Genomic DNA, 13,217 nt, shown 5'->3' with positions numbered 1-13,217 from the left:
TCCATGTTCATATTCTTTTCTGCTTCTATTGCTCTTTCTGCTTGAATGCCTCTCTCCATCAACTCTCTGAACTATCCACATCCTTCAAAGTATAAATCATCTGAAGTTTTCCTCACTTACTGGCACCCATATTGCTTCTCTTAGAGTTGTTTTAAAATCTCTTCCCTGACTTTATTACTACTGTATATTTATTACTAGCTTTCTCCTATGTTCATTTTAACTCAGGTAAATTATAAGTGGCTTGATGCACAGTAAAGTATAATATATTTTGTTTTCACTAGAGTACCTAGGTCAGTATTGAGCAGATGATGGAAATTTTAAGGTTCCTGCTGATTAGTTGATACTGCTTCTATTGACTAGGGAGAGGGTAGGTTAGTGGCTAGGATTTATCTGTTCTTCCACCACGAAGCGTCTGGTGACATCTATCAGTATATGGAGGTTCTTCATCTGTAAGTGGATCTAATAAAAGTACCTGACTCAGACTGTGAAAAATAGATAACGTCTGTGAAGTACTTAGCCTGGTGTTGAGCACAGAGATGCTTGGTCCTGCATTTACTGACAATTATAATTGACCTTAAATAATGGCCACCAGTGCTTCTGTGGTATATATGTGGTTTTGGCTTTATTTTCTAACTAACTAAGTTGAAATTAGCCAAGTGAACCCATTACTGCATGGAGAGTAATAGCTAGATATGAAATGTATGCGATGCCAAAAGTCAACAGCAAAGCACATACCTCAGTGCACAGTTCAAGGAAGCAAACTTCAGAACATGTAGGAAAGATGCTCTGACCTTATTGCCATGATCCCTTCCCCTCAGCGTTTCCTACCTTCCCCCGACCCATAGACTTCTCTCAACTCTTAATGCATTTGACAACCTTACATAAACTTTGGCTCTGATCTTTCCCTCTAAGGCTTCACCTATACTAATTGTATTTTTCCAACTAGATGTTAAGCTGCCTCAGGGCAAGGATCCCATCCAATCCGTGCTTTAATCTAGGGCAGGAGTTGGCACTCTGCTGAGTTCACAAGAGACTCTGAAAAAAGGCTGATTGATTGGTCTACTAATTAAATCACACTGAATTTCTAAATGTGTAGTTCCGTTGAATAGTTTATTTGTAGTCAGTCCCCAACTTGTGATAGTTATATTTCTTCATGGAGTATCACTGGCCTTTAAAGCGTGACAGTTGTATTACAGAATGTTAGTTGTGGTGTGGAATCTCTGAATCATTTATTGGCATGAAAAAGTAAACAAAGCCAATGACTTCCTCTAATGAGAGAGAAGCCTTAGAAATTACAGTGCATGAATCACCAGGTTGCCCTTAAGAAATACTGGATTTTGCTGTTTAAATGCTCCAAACCAATACTTCATTGGACTTACTGTCACTTCCATGAGTCTGTTTACACTGAAGAATACAATGATAATACCAGTGACCTGAAATAATTGCCCTGTAACTTTGCTTTGATGAAAGTTCAATTTTTGCTGAAAGATGCCCGGAGCTCAAACTGCTGCACTGACAGCAGCTGGCAAGCCTCTCTTGTCTAGTTGAGTGATGAAAGAATGGGAGCAGTTTAGGAAGACAGGCCTGCAAACACCCTCCCTTCTTCCTCACTGACTCCCTCCAGTGTGAACAGCAGTTCTGGCTTAAGGAAGAACTGCCATCATTATTCTGCAATGCTAACTCACAACTTACTGATGGGCAGCTGGTCATGGCAGGTCAGGGAGCAGGTCTGGGGAGATGGCCCGTCCACAGAGGGACACAGCAGAGGGCAATACTGGATTTCACACGTGAAAGAGAATCATTGAACTAGAAATTGCTCAATAAAAAAATTCAAACTCTCAAGTAATGACTATCGAACGCCAAAAACACATACGAAAAAAGGGAAATGAGAAAGAACTGTAAAACAGTACACATTAAATGGTTTATCTTTAGCAAGGCTCCCGAAATCTTTTCTGCCCTGGAGCTCTTTGCAACAGAGTCTTTACTGTGTATGATTTATTTATTTGTTTGCACCTTATGCAGGCCAGCCCTGGGCAAAGCTCCTCACATAGAAATCATCAGCGTACTGCCCTCCCCAGGTCCTCTAGTGGGCTCATTGTAAGCCTCCTCAGTGACCTCCTGCTACCCTGCCCAGGTCCTGAGTGGGGACATGCCAGAGGTGTGCCAGTTGACTTGCACCTTGAACTTTTGCTACCACCTGACACCTTCCATGCATATCAGCCCCGTTCCCTTTTAGCCTGACCTAAGTCAGTTAGGACTCTCCCAGTTGTCACTAACAGAAAAATGCATGAGAGAAGCTAACCCAAAAGAAGAATTTATCATAACGATGCAGGGGAGTTTCATGCATTTCAAGGACTGGGAAGCTGCCAGGCTTCAAAGGCTGGAATTGCAGATTATCAGGTTCTCGCGCAGGCTCCTTTGCTGCACCTCCTAGGAATCTGGCATCACTTTTTTTCTCTGTCTCCATGAAATATCTTCCTCTGTGGGATCCGTGTGCCAAACAGACAGACAAATAAACAAAAAGGCAAAACAAATGTGAAACAAAAGTAAATAAGCATGACTCCCAGCAAAGTACACATTACATAGCTAGCAACAGGGGCAAGATTCACTTATTTGAAATCTCAGTTTTATGAGAAAAGGCTGCTATGGGGATGAGCTCTAAGAATGGCTGCCCTGCCCCAACTTACATAAACTTGGCTGCCACCTCTGTGAAGCAGTTTCTGAATAACTGGGGCAGAAATGAGAGGGGTCCACTTTTGTGCCTTTATCTACAAAGCCACTGTGCTGTCCTGTCCCCATGGGTGGACTTTGAAAGTTCACTGCTGCCTCACTCCTTCTAACTTCCAGCAGGTACTCAGGGAAAATCTTTTAAATTGAGATTTAGAGCTAGTGGAAGAGGAAATTAGAAGTTCCTCAAATCAGAGGTAGTGGATGGAGTGTAATCTGCTGACCCTGATTTAGCTTGTTCTATGTGAGATAAAGTTGATTTAAATAATAAACATCCGCAAACTCAATATTGCCCTCTCCGTGGTCAAATCCGGCAGAGTGCCCCAGCTATAAGCCCCACCAGTTTTCTCTTTTCCATTGGACTCTGTTGCTTGCTTTAGTATATGTTTTATTTACACTTTTAAAAATACACATTTTCACTTTATTCGGTGCAATAATTTTATACACACAGGTGTATATATATATGTGCATATATATATATATATATATATATATCTACATGGGTGTTAAAACACAATTGTTTTTCAAATCTCTATATTTATTATCTTTTTTGTGTCCTTAATTTTTCAGTTTCTGACTATAGTTATGGAATTGTCAATTGCTTTGTCAAATTTTGCTGGAGTCTTTCTTCCTATGGATTTCTCTCTCTCTTTCTCAGTCTATCATCAGCCTCATGTTAGATGCAAGTTCATGATTATTATATCTGCCTTGTAAATATTCCCTTTAATTCATATGTAGTGTATCTTTTCATCCCTATCAATGCCTTTTGCTTCAATTCTGTATCAGCTAAGAATAATACAGCTGCATCATGGTAATAATTGCTGTTCTTATGCTAGTATTTACCTGGCAAATATTTTTAATTACCTCATTTTCAATATTTTTATGTAATTTGTCTTTTTGGAAATGTATGTTCTAAGCAGTGAGTGGAATAATAAATAATATCCTGTTCACTTTTATAATCTTTGCTTTTAAACATGAGTCGTCTACTTATATTTATTGTCATTATGCCTATATTTTCACTTATTTCAAATAGTTTATTTAATGCTATCTTTCCCCCACCTTTTTTTGCAGACCATAGTTGATTAAATTTAACATGTTTTGGAGGTTTAATTTTGTATGTACTCTCCACTTTCTTACAGGCCATCTTCTCTTCTGTGTCTACTTTTCTTCTTGATAAGTTCATCTTTCAGTAATTTTTTTTTTTTTTTTAAAGCAGAGGAATAGTTTGTAGGGATGACTACCTTAGTTATTTTCTGAGATGTCTTGATTGTACCTAAATTCCAGTGATAGTTTAGCTGGCTGAAAATGTCTATGGTTTCTTAGCAGTATGAAAATAGTACTGTTTCCCTTTAGCATACGGGGCAAAAAAGTCTGTTCTTGGTCTGATTGTTATCTCTTTGCAAACAGTCTTTCCTTTCAATCCTATAGCTTTCTTTTTTTTTTTCTTTTTATACTGAAGGTCTTTTTGTTATATTTAGATGTAGCATCCACGTACTGTTAGAGAAATACATTTCAATTTGAAAACATAATCCATTTGGAAAAATGCTCAGTTTTTATTCTTCAGGTATTGTTTCTCAGCCATTGCCTTCATTATCTTCATTGAAAACTCATTTTTGCCTTTGAAGAGATGCTCAGGCTGTTAATTTTGCCTCAACTGCTTTTTAGTATAGTTTTAACAATTGTGTCTTTTATGCTGCATTGTGAATACATTCTACTGTGCTACATTCTAATACATTTATCTTTTCATGAGCTCAGTTAAACTAGATTTTTTCCCATATTTAGTGCCTATTTATTCAATGAGTATATTTTTATTTTCAAAATATTTAATTGCATATTTTATAGTCAATTGTTCTCTTTTATTTCTGCTTGTGTTTTATAGTACTGTTCTTTTTTAATGGAAGTTATTTACCACATTGAGGTTCTTACACATATATTCTTTTACATAATCTGTCGGACCATTCCATGAAATTAATTTCATTTGGAATGAATGGTAAGGCAAGGGTCATATCTTTCTACATTCCTCATGCATGGCACAAGTTAGACAATTAGTAGTGAATCAGAAAAATCTTCAATGAATAAACTTACCAATTTTTTGTATAATCAGAGAGAGTTAATGTTCATCTGGAGTTTAGAGTATACATATTTTACTACTACACTCATTCAATGATAAGAGAATTGTGATTCAGGATAATTTTAAAACTTTTCTCAGTTAAACAAATACTTTGGGTCAGAGCCAAAAGTGAATCAAAAGTCTCTCACTGCCTTTATTCTGTTCTGACTCAAAATACTTTTTTCATTCAATCTTCTATTTATTCATGCATGCATGTATGTTTTCATTCATTTTAAAATCTCCCTTTGCACATGTACAAATTAATCAAATTAATCATCTGAAATAAATTCTCTAGGATATTTTATAACATGAATTAAATATAGATAATGTATTTGTTACTTTAAAATAAATATTAAAATTAGGTAAGAAAAATTTAAATTATGTTTTAATTAATATATTCAGTTGTTTTAATAAATATGTTCAATAGTGACTCAAGAAATAGCAAAATTCATTATGGATTATCAAGCCATATTCCAGCCAACCTTAAGTTTGTTATTTAAACACCAAGGTTTTAAAATATTTATGCATTAATATGCTCAGTGTCTTCTGCAGCAGAAAGGATGTGGATTTTACATTTGATTTTTGAGAAAATTAATGATGTAGCCAAAAAGCGTAGCAGGATATAGTGGGCTATAAAGAAACCAATTTAAGTAATTTGTGCAAATACTTAAAAGTTTTATGAATTAAATTTCAGACAAATTTCCTATGAAAAGGCAACTTCCTCACAGAGCATAGCTCCAGTCATTTTGATGTACTGATGGGCAATTAAAAAATTCAAATTAAGGAATTAATGCTCATAGGTCTAAACCAGCTAATTTTGTAATTTACTTTTTTCTTTGAAAACAGTTTCCTTCAATTAAATTTGCCAGCACTTATAAAACTGTCTTTTTCTCTCTGTTATCACTGATAAATTTGGCGCATCTGTAATGATCACATTCCTTTTCTTTTAAGGAAATAGTTCACTAGAGAACAAAAGTATTACAGTCAGGCAGACCTAAGTTTTGATTTTGGTTTAGCCATGTACTAGCTATGAATAGCATGTAAGCTTTAAGCCTCAGGTTACAGGTCTGTGAATAAGATATATTCACAGATAAGAATATACATAGACTCCACAGTGTTTTTATGAAGAGAAAGTGAGATAATATGTTATAAAGTATTCATAACGCAATACATTTTACCTTACTCTTTCTAGAGTTATTTACACTTTTACACATACCCACCCATCCACCTAGGCATCTTCTATCAACCTGTATTTCTAAAATATGTATACCATCACTAATGACTATTCAAAAAAACATTGTCTTACTGACTTTTAAAAATCCTCTCCAGGATTTCCCATTGTGGCTCAGCAGAAATGAACTGACTAACATCCATGAGGATGCAGGTTTGATCCCTGGCCTCACTCAGTGGGTTAAGGATCTGGTGTTGTCATGAGCTGTGGTGTAGGTCGCAGATGTGGCTCAGATCCTACATTGCTGTGGCTGTGGTGTAGGCTGGCAGCTACAGCTCTGATTCGACCCCTAGTCTGGGAACTTCCATATGCTGTGGGTGCAGCCCTAAAAAGATAAAAATAAGTAAGTAATGAAATAAATATCCTCTCCAGAGGAGAACTATGCAACATTTTAGCAGTGCACCTTAGAGTTTAACATCTATTTTAGATACATAAAAGATGATATAGAGGGCAGCATGAGCAACGAATCTAACATCTCTAAGCCCCAATTTCCTCATTCTCACATTGAAAAAGATGATTGAACCATATTAGTTCCTGAGTGGATTAATTAATATTAAGGGCTAGCCTAGTGTATACAATATAGAGTAAGTATTCAGTTAATGTTACTTCTCTAATTATGACCAGTATTATAAACTATATTGTGGAAAACGTATAAAGAAAGATGCATTTGAGAGAAAGTATGTGCTTTGCTTGGTGTTAGAGCTAATACATTGGCAAATGTCTTGAATACTGTGACATTCAACTGTGAAAACCAATTATTACACAATTAGAAGCCTCCTCAATTAGGGAAAGATTAGGTCATGTTTTTAAAACACCCACCAGCATTTTCTGCCAATCCCATCTGTGACACACATTAGAGGGACCCCAGTTAGCAGTTGTTTAAGTTATTTTCCTAACACTGGCATCTGTCTCCTTGGAGACATCCATCAGAGACTTATGTTAACATCTTTCAAATTGCATCTGGATAGGACCAATTTGTGATCAACCTATTGCTACATTTCATTGACAGACAACATAACATTTGCTTTTCATTTCTATCTTTAAGCTTGCTTATAGTAAATAAACTCTTCATGAGGTATGTGCCCATTTTTAATGATATAAGCATAGTGACTGAGCATGTTGATTATCTAGAAAGGAGGTAACTGTGTATTTGGCAATTTATCATCAGGAAATAAATTTATTTTAAAATTAAATTTTAGATATAAATAAAAATGACCATGAGTTTCAAAAAATAAAGCAGATAAACACTGTGATGTAAATTTAAGGTAAGAGAAAAACAGGATGCTTTTAGAAACTGTATTATTTATCTTTAAGGAGCAGCCTTATTTTCATTATTTAAATATACAGCATGTTATAGCTACACCGTTTGTTTTACGTTAAAGGAAACTAGAATTTAAATTTCAAAGTACTGTAGATGCTGCTGTTTTCTTTAGGTTCAAGGAAGATAAAATGTGGTAGTAGGTGAAATAAAATAAAAATACTTAATATTATTACAGAATTTTGTAGTTTTCCTCTAAGTTATTTTGGGTCTCTGAATGTTTGGTATTCTTAGCCCTACTGAAATGAAAAGAGTTGGATGGGTGTTTTGGGCAACTGGTAAAAGACGAATCAGACCTTCAAATTCAGATCTTCTGATTCTAAGTTCTATTTGAAGAAATTCACAACTACCTAACAAAAAATAAAACTACAAGATACAGACTATGAGTTTAGATTAGATAAAAGCACCTCTCAGTCTTAAAATCCTCAGTGAAAATAACAACATTGTTTGTCTAAAATGCTAAAGGCAAGAGAAAAAATTGGATGACATCAAAAGGGTCCATACTGGCCCAGATCAAGTATGATAGCCCCTTAGCTTTGACTTTGTTTATCATAAATTCATGGTCATAATGTAATAGTTACTAAAATTCTTACTTAATTAATCAATAAAATAGAGAAAAAGCTGGCTGCAAAAACATAATATTCACTATAATCAAACTTTTAAAAGAAGACTAAAACAAGTAATGAAAAAAGGGCAATGTGTTCACCAAACATTTTGATGAATAGATAGTCTGAATTTCTAAATATAATAACCCTAGATTGGTCTCCTTTATCTAAGTATTTTCACAGCACTTGATAAACATTAGAGTTTTGCTCAGCATGGCTGCTTGGTAAATATTAAATAATAATAAAAATAATCAAAATACCACTGAGAAGTCAAAAGAATGCTTCTTTTTACTAGATATTTCCCCCATGTTTACAACTTTAATAGAATTTAAATGGTATATGCTATGCATGCCAAATGTTCTAAAAATTAAGAAATGTGGTAGATGTTTTGTCATCTTAATCAAATTTGCATCCTATTTTCCTTGGGAAACTTGACATGCTGTTACACAACTAATCCTTTCAGTACCTAACCAAATAATTAATACTTTTATAAGCACATCATAAAATATAGATTAGTAAATAACTCATTATGTGCTTTATTTCAATACTAATTGCCTGCAGGCTTAATAAGCTCTTCATTGTAATAAGAAAACTGATGTTTATTTTTATTAGATATAACTTCACAACAAAACACACTTTACCAATCTATTATCCAATTTGGTTTTTAATAAAATTCTCAAGGAGAAAATCTTGCCATTGACTCATGTTAGATGATATAAATATTGTGTAATAGAATATTAAATTAGAAATTTTGATTGATGAGCAAGAGATGTTGAATTCTGAAATGGCACAAGCTATGGAGAATTGACGAACGAAGTACAAAAGCCCGAGTCTACGTTACGTGGCTAGTGGGTGAGATTATGAGATTTGAGAAGAGGCAGTGCAGGAGATATACATGGAGAACTAAAGGCAGAAGGAAGTTCCACTCCCTCAGTGGAAGGGGTGTGGCCCTCCTGAAGACAGGAAGGGCCTTCAACTGGCAACTTGGAGAACTTGAGTTCTAAACTCTGCTGTTAGTGGGCACATTGGACTAGTATCTATTGCTGGTCTAGAACTCTTTTCCTATTCACCAACTAGATCCCTAACCTCAGAAGAATCAGAAATCTCTTGAGTCAACATGGAAGAGAAGGAGCTATCAAAAAAGAATGACCAGCCACTACCCCTCCACCTTACCTGCTTCAGGGTCTCTCCTTTTAGCAGGTATACCTGTGGAACATGTAAGCAACAGCAATTTTGGATGAATAAGAAGCTTTTGATAATTTGGGGGAACTGGCCATCCCAATTATTGAATTTGTGTTTTACCACTTAGAGTGGGCTTTTTAGTAAGAGCAGAGAGTAGAAACGTCACAGAACAGCCTGTGTTCTAATCCAGGGCCAGGAATGTTTTCCTCACCTCAATAAATTTGAAATGAGAATAGGAAGAAAAAAAAAACAGCTAGTATTTGACTAAATTCAATGTTAATGGCATCTGCCTGTTCAACATAACAATTACAATGGTTATATTTAAATAAAAATAATTTACTTATATTTTCAAAACTTCCTGAAACTGCAGTTCCCACCCAGATGCAGTGGTTGAAGAATCTGACTTCAGTGCTTGGGTCACTGCAGAGGTGTGAGTTCAATCCCTGGCCCAGTGCAGTGTGTTTAAGGATCCAGCCTTGCTGCAGCTGTGGCATAAGTCACAGCTGAGGCTCATAGTCAATCCCTGGCCTGGGAACTTCCCTGCTGCATGTGCAGCCATTTAAAAAAAAAAAAAAGAAAGAAACAAAGAAAAAAAAGAGAAACTTCCCGAAAGTTATGTTTCCAAGATTTTGATTTTTTTCCATTGTTTGTATTTTTAGGGCCGCACCCATGGCAATAGAGGTTCACTAACCACTGCGGCATATGGAAGTTCCCAGACTGGGGGTCAAATCAGAGCTGCTGCTGCTGGCCTAGACCACAGCCACAGCAACATGGGATCCAAGCTGTGTCTGCGACCTACACCGCAGCTCATGGCAACGCCGGATCCTTAACCCACTGAGCAAGGCCAGGGATCGAACCCGCAACCTCATGGTTCCTAGCCAGATTCATTAACCACTGAGCCATGACAGGAATTCTGACTATGGAGAATTTTTTAATGCCTGCCCTGCAAATAGTTTAACTTTAAATCACTTGCTCTTTATTTTTAAAGATTGTGTTCTGTCAATTTCTACTGTACAGCAAATTGACACAGTCACATATATATATTATTTATTTTCAAAACTTCCTGAAACTGCAGTTCCCATATATATTCTTTAAATGACAGAGGATAATGTGAGAAAAAGAATCACTTTCTCTTTAAATGGAAGCTGGAAGCTGTATGACTTGAAAATAATCCCACTAGCTTCCATTCATTAGACATGATGAAAATTCCAGAATGGCATTCTCTTCTCCCTGCTAAAACTATAGACCTTTTCCATAAAGATAAGCAATGGATTAAATCTAGGCAAGAGATAAGACATCACACACATTTCAGCAATAGCTAGTTTCTTTCAGCCAAAGTCTTATGGTGAGACTCTTTAGAGGACTGAGACAGTTTACCCCATGGGTTATTTTGTCTTTTCCAAGTGTTTATCATTTGACAAACATTAACTTTATTGTTTTCTCAAGTTCCAAGTTTATAATAAATAACCTGGAAAGAGTATATCTCAAGGATATATGTCTATATAGTCTTTATTATTATATATATAATTTATTGCTATAATTGATTCCCTATCTTTGTGTGCACCCATCAAATGCTAACTTTTTTACTCGATGACACTGATATAGTTGTTTATAAACAATGTACTAAATGATGGTAATATAATTGGTAAAATTGGCTTTCACTTAACCGCCAAACAACTACAAAATGAAATGACACAAACATTAGTCTCAGGAATTCTGCCATGAAATTTGATTATTTGATTCTGAGTTAGTGACAGATACTGTATATTCTAATTACACATTAGAAGTAAATAGCAACAGTTAAAGACTGCTCTCAACTATTTTTAATGTTCCATTTTGAATAAGGTTGCTCAGAAAAAAGAATAACAGTGAAGAAAAATACCAGTGTGTTGCTTTCTGATTTCTTGTTAATATTTTTTTCTGATCAAAATTCTGATATTATATATAAAATGAAAGAATAGTGTGGATAAAGAACAGCATGTGAATTAAGGTGCAAATGATATTGTTAATCTCACACATACATCCAATTTCAAATTTACTGAGCCAAGAATACAGAACATAGTAGTAGCAAAGTTAATAGAACATAAATAGAGGAGAATATTTCCCCCTTAGTTTGGTCCCTTAAGTGCTTCACTAAGGTTCCCAAATATGACAAGTAGTTACAGGTGATACTCTCCATGCAGATACTGTCCACTTAGATTTATGAAAACTATTGCGCACTTGTTGAACAACTGCTTTATTATATCACCAGCAATACCACATCCTCAATCAAAGTCAGCACACAGGTGTCTCTGAACAAGATCTCAAGTTAGCTGGGACAGCCGTCCTCGCTAGTATAGTGGTGAGTATCCCCACCTGTCAAGTTAGCTAGGACATGTGGATTAAAATGTGTGTATGTGTGACCCTATCTCACCTAAAATAATTTGATTGTATCTTTATTTACTGAATCCATTGGGAGGTATAACAGAAGTAAATGATTCTATCTTGTCTTAGGCAGTTCAGGCTATGATAACAAATGTACCACAGTTGGGTGTTTAAACAACATACATTTATATCTCATAGTTATGGAAACTGGGAAGTCCAAAATCAAGGTGCTGGCAAATCTGGTGTCTGCTGAGAACCTGCTTCCTGGTTTGCAATGTTTGTCCTCTCCTTGTTATCCTCACATGGCAGAGAGCAGAAAGTAGAAGTCTTTGGTGTTTGTTCCTGTAAAGGGCATTCATTTATGAAGGTTCTACCCTCCTGACCAATTCACCTCCCAAAAGCCCAACTTCAAATACCATCAGCTTTGGGGATTATGCTTCAACATATGAATTGGTGTGGGAGGGCACAAATGTTCATCCATAGCACAACCTCAAGACATTTGCAGCCTAATTCTAATTAAGGGTAGAATAGAGGAAATCATTGTGGCTTGAAAACTCATCATTGAGCAGAAAATATTTACACTGGGCTTTGAAGAAATGCTTTTGGTTGAGAAAGTGGAGATGGAGACAGGTAAGGCAAAAGTGAGTAGGAAAAGAACATCCAGATGGAGAAGAGAGCAAAAAGAAAGCGGATAACTCAGTTCAAAAACATGCAAAGGCACATTCTTGGGCACAGATCAGATACATGGAGCACTGAAGTTTTTGGATGTGAAGAGCACAAAACCCTTCCCTTTCCTAATGGACAGGTCAGGTCAACACACAGAATGTCTGAATATAAATGAAACTCTGGAAAATCAGATAACTATTATATATGAACATCAATATTTTGTTGCACATTTTCATTTTGACACACAATATGGTTCCTTTTAGAATTAATTATGTGAAGAAAAAGTTTAATTTTAAAGAGAAAGTAAGAAATGGTTATTCACTGAATATGGTATTAGAGAAATGTCTAAAATGCATTTGGACAAAGATACAATAAATTGTTAAAATGTGACTTTTGTTTTTTGGTCTTTTCTGAATTCCTTGATTAGTAGTTGAAGTAGGAAGAGGGCATTATTTTGCTTTTTGATGGAAGTATCTAATAAACATACAGTTGAGTTTATTTTTGTGTATGGTGCTAGAGAATGTTCTAATTTCACTCTTTTACATGTATCTATCCACTTTTACCAGCACCAGTTATTAAAGAGATTGTCTTTTATCCATTGTATATTCTTACCTCTTTTTCATAGATTAATTGACTATAGGTGCATGGGTTTATTTCTGGGCTTTCAATCCTGTTTCACTAATCTATATGTCTGTTTTTATGCCAGTACATACTGTTTTGATGGCTATAGCTTTGTAGCATAGTCTGAAGTCAGGGAGCCTGATTCCTCCAGCTCCATTTTTCTTTCTCAAGATTGCTCTGGCTACTCAGGGTTTTGTTTTGTGTGTGTGTGTTTCCATACAAATTTAATTTTTTTTGTTGTTCTAGGTCTGTGAAAAATGTCATTGGTAATTTGATAGGGATTAAATTGAATATGTAGATTGTCTTGGGCTATATAGTCATTTTGACAATATAGATTCTTCCAATCCAAGAACATATTATATCTTTCCATTTGTTTGTGTCATCTCCAATTTC

General features: G+C 35.5%; 1 protein-coding gene and 1 long non-coding RNA gene across 32 annotated transcripts in view; one reads left to right on the top strand and one right to left on the bottom strand.

Annotated features, from left to right (window-relative positions):
* NKAIN2 (sodium/potassium transporting ATPase interacting 2) overlaps positions 1–13,217 on the top strand; it is a 1,025,455-nt gene that overhangs the window by 749,143 nt on the left and 263,095 nt on the right. The gene's annotated exons all lie outside the window — the stretch shown is intronic.
* The window catches only part of LOC102165447 (uncharacterized), a 117,926-nt gene continuing 105,790 nt past the window's right edge, over positions 1,082–13,217 (bottom strand). For 2 of the 3 annotated variants that reach the window (XR_014804761.1, XR_014804762.1), the window contains one exon: positions 1,082–2,480. This is a non-coding gene — a long non-coding RNA (uncharacterized LOC102165447). Of the gene's footprint in view, positions 2,481–10,981; positions 11,880–13,217 lie in introns of those variants that run through there. The other variant, XR_014804763.1, reaches the window with a different exon arrangement.

Source organism: Sus scrofa, chromosome 1 (genome assembly GCF_054392235.1).
Source record: "Sus scrofa isolate SSC_HxYL_T2T_F1_AM1 chromosome 1, Sscrofa_HxYL_maternal_Yorkshire_Landrace_v2.0, whole genome shotgun sequence".
NCBI lineage: Eukaryota > Metazoa > Chordata > Mammalia > Artiodactyla > Suidae > Sus > Sus scrofa.
Note: the sequence above shows the minus strand (reverse complement) of the source record. Positions and strands in the feature narration are given on the sequence as shown.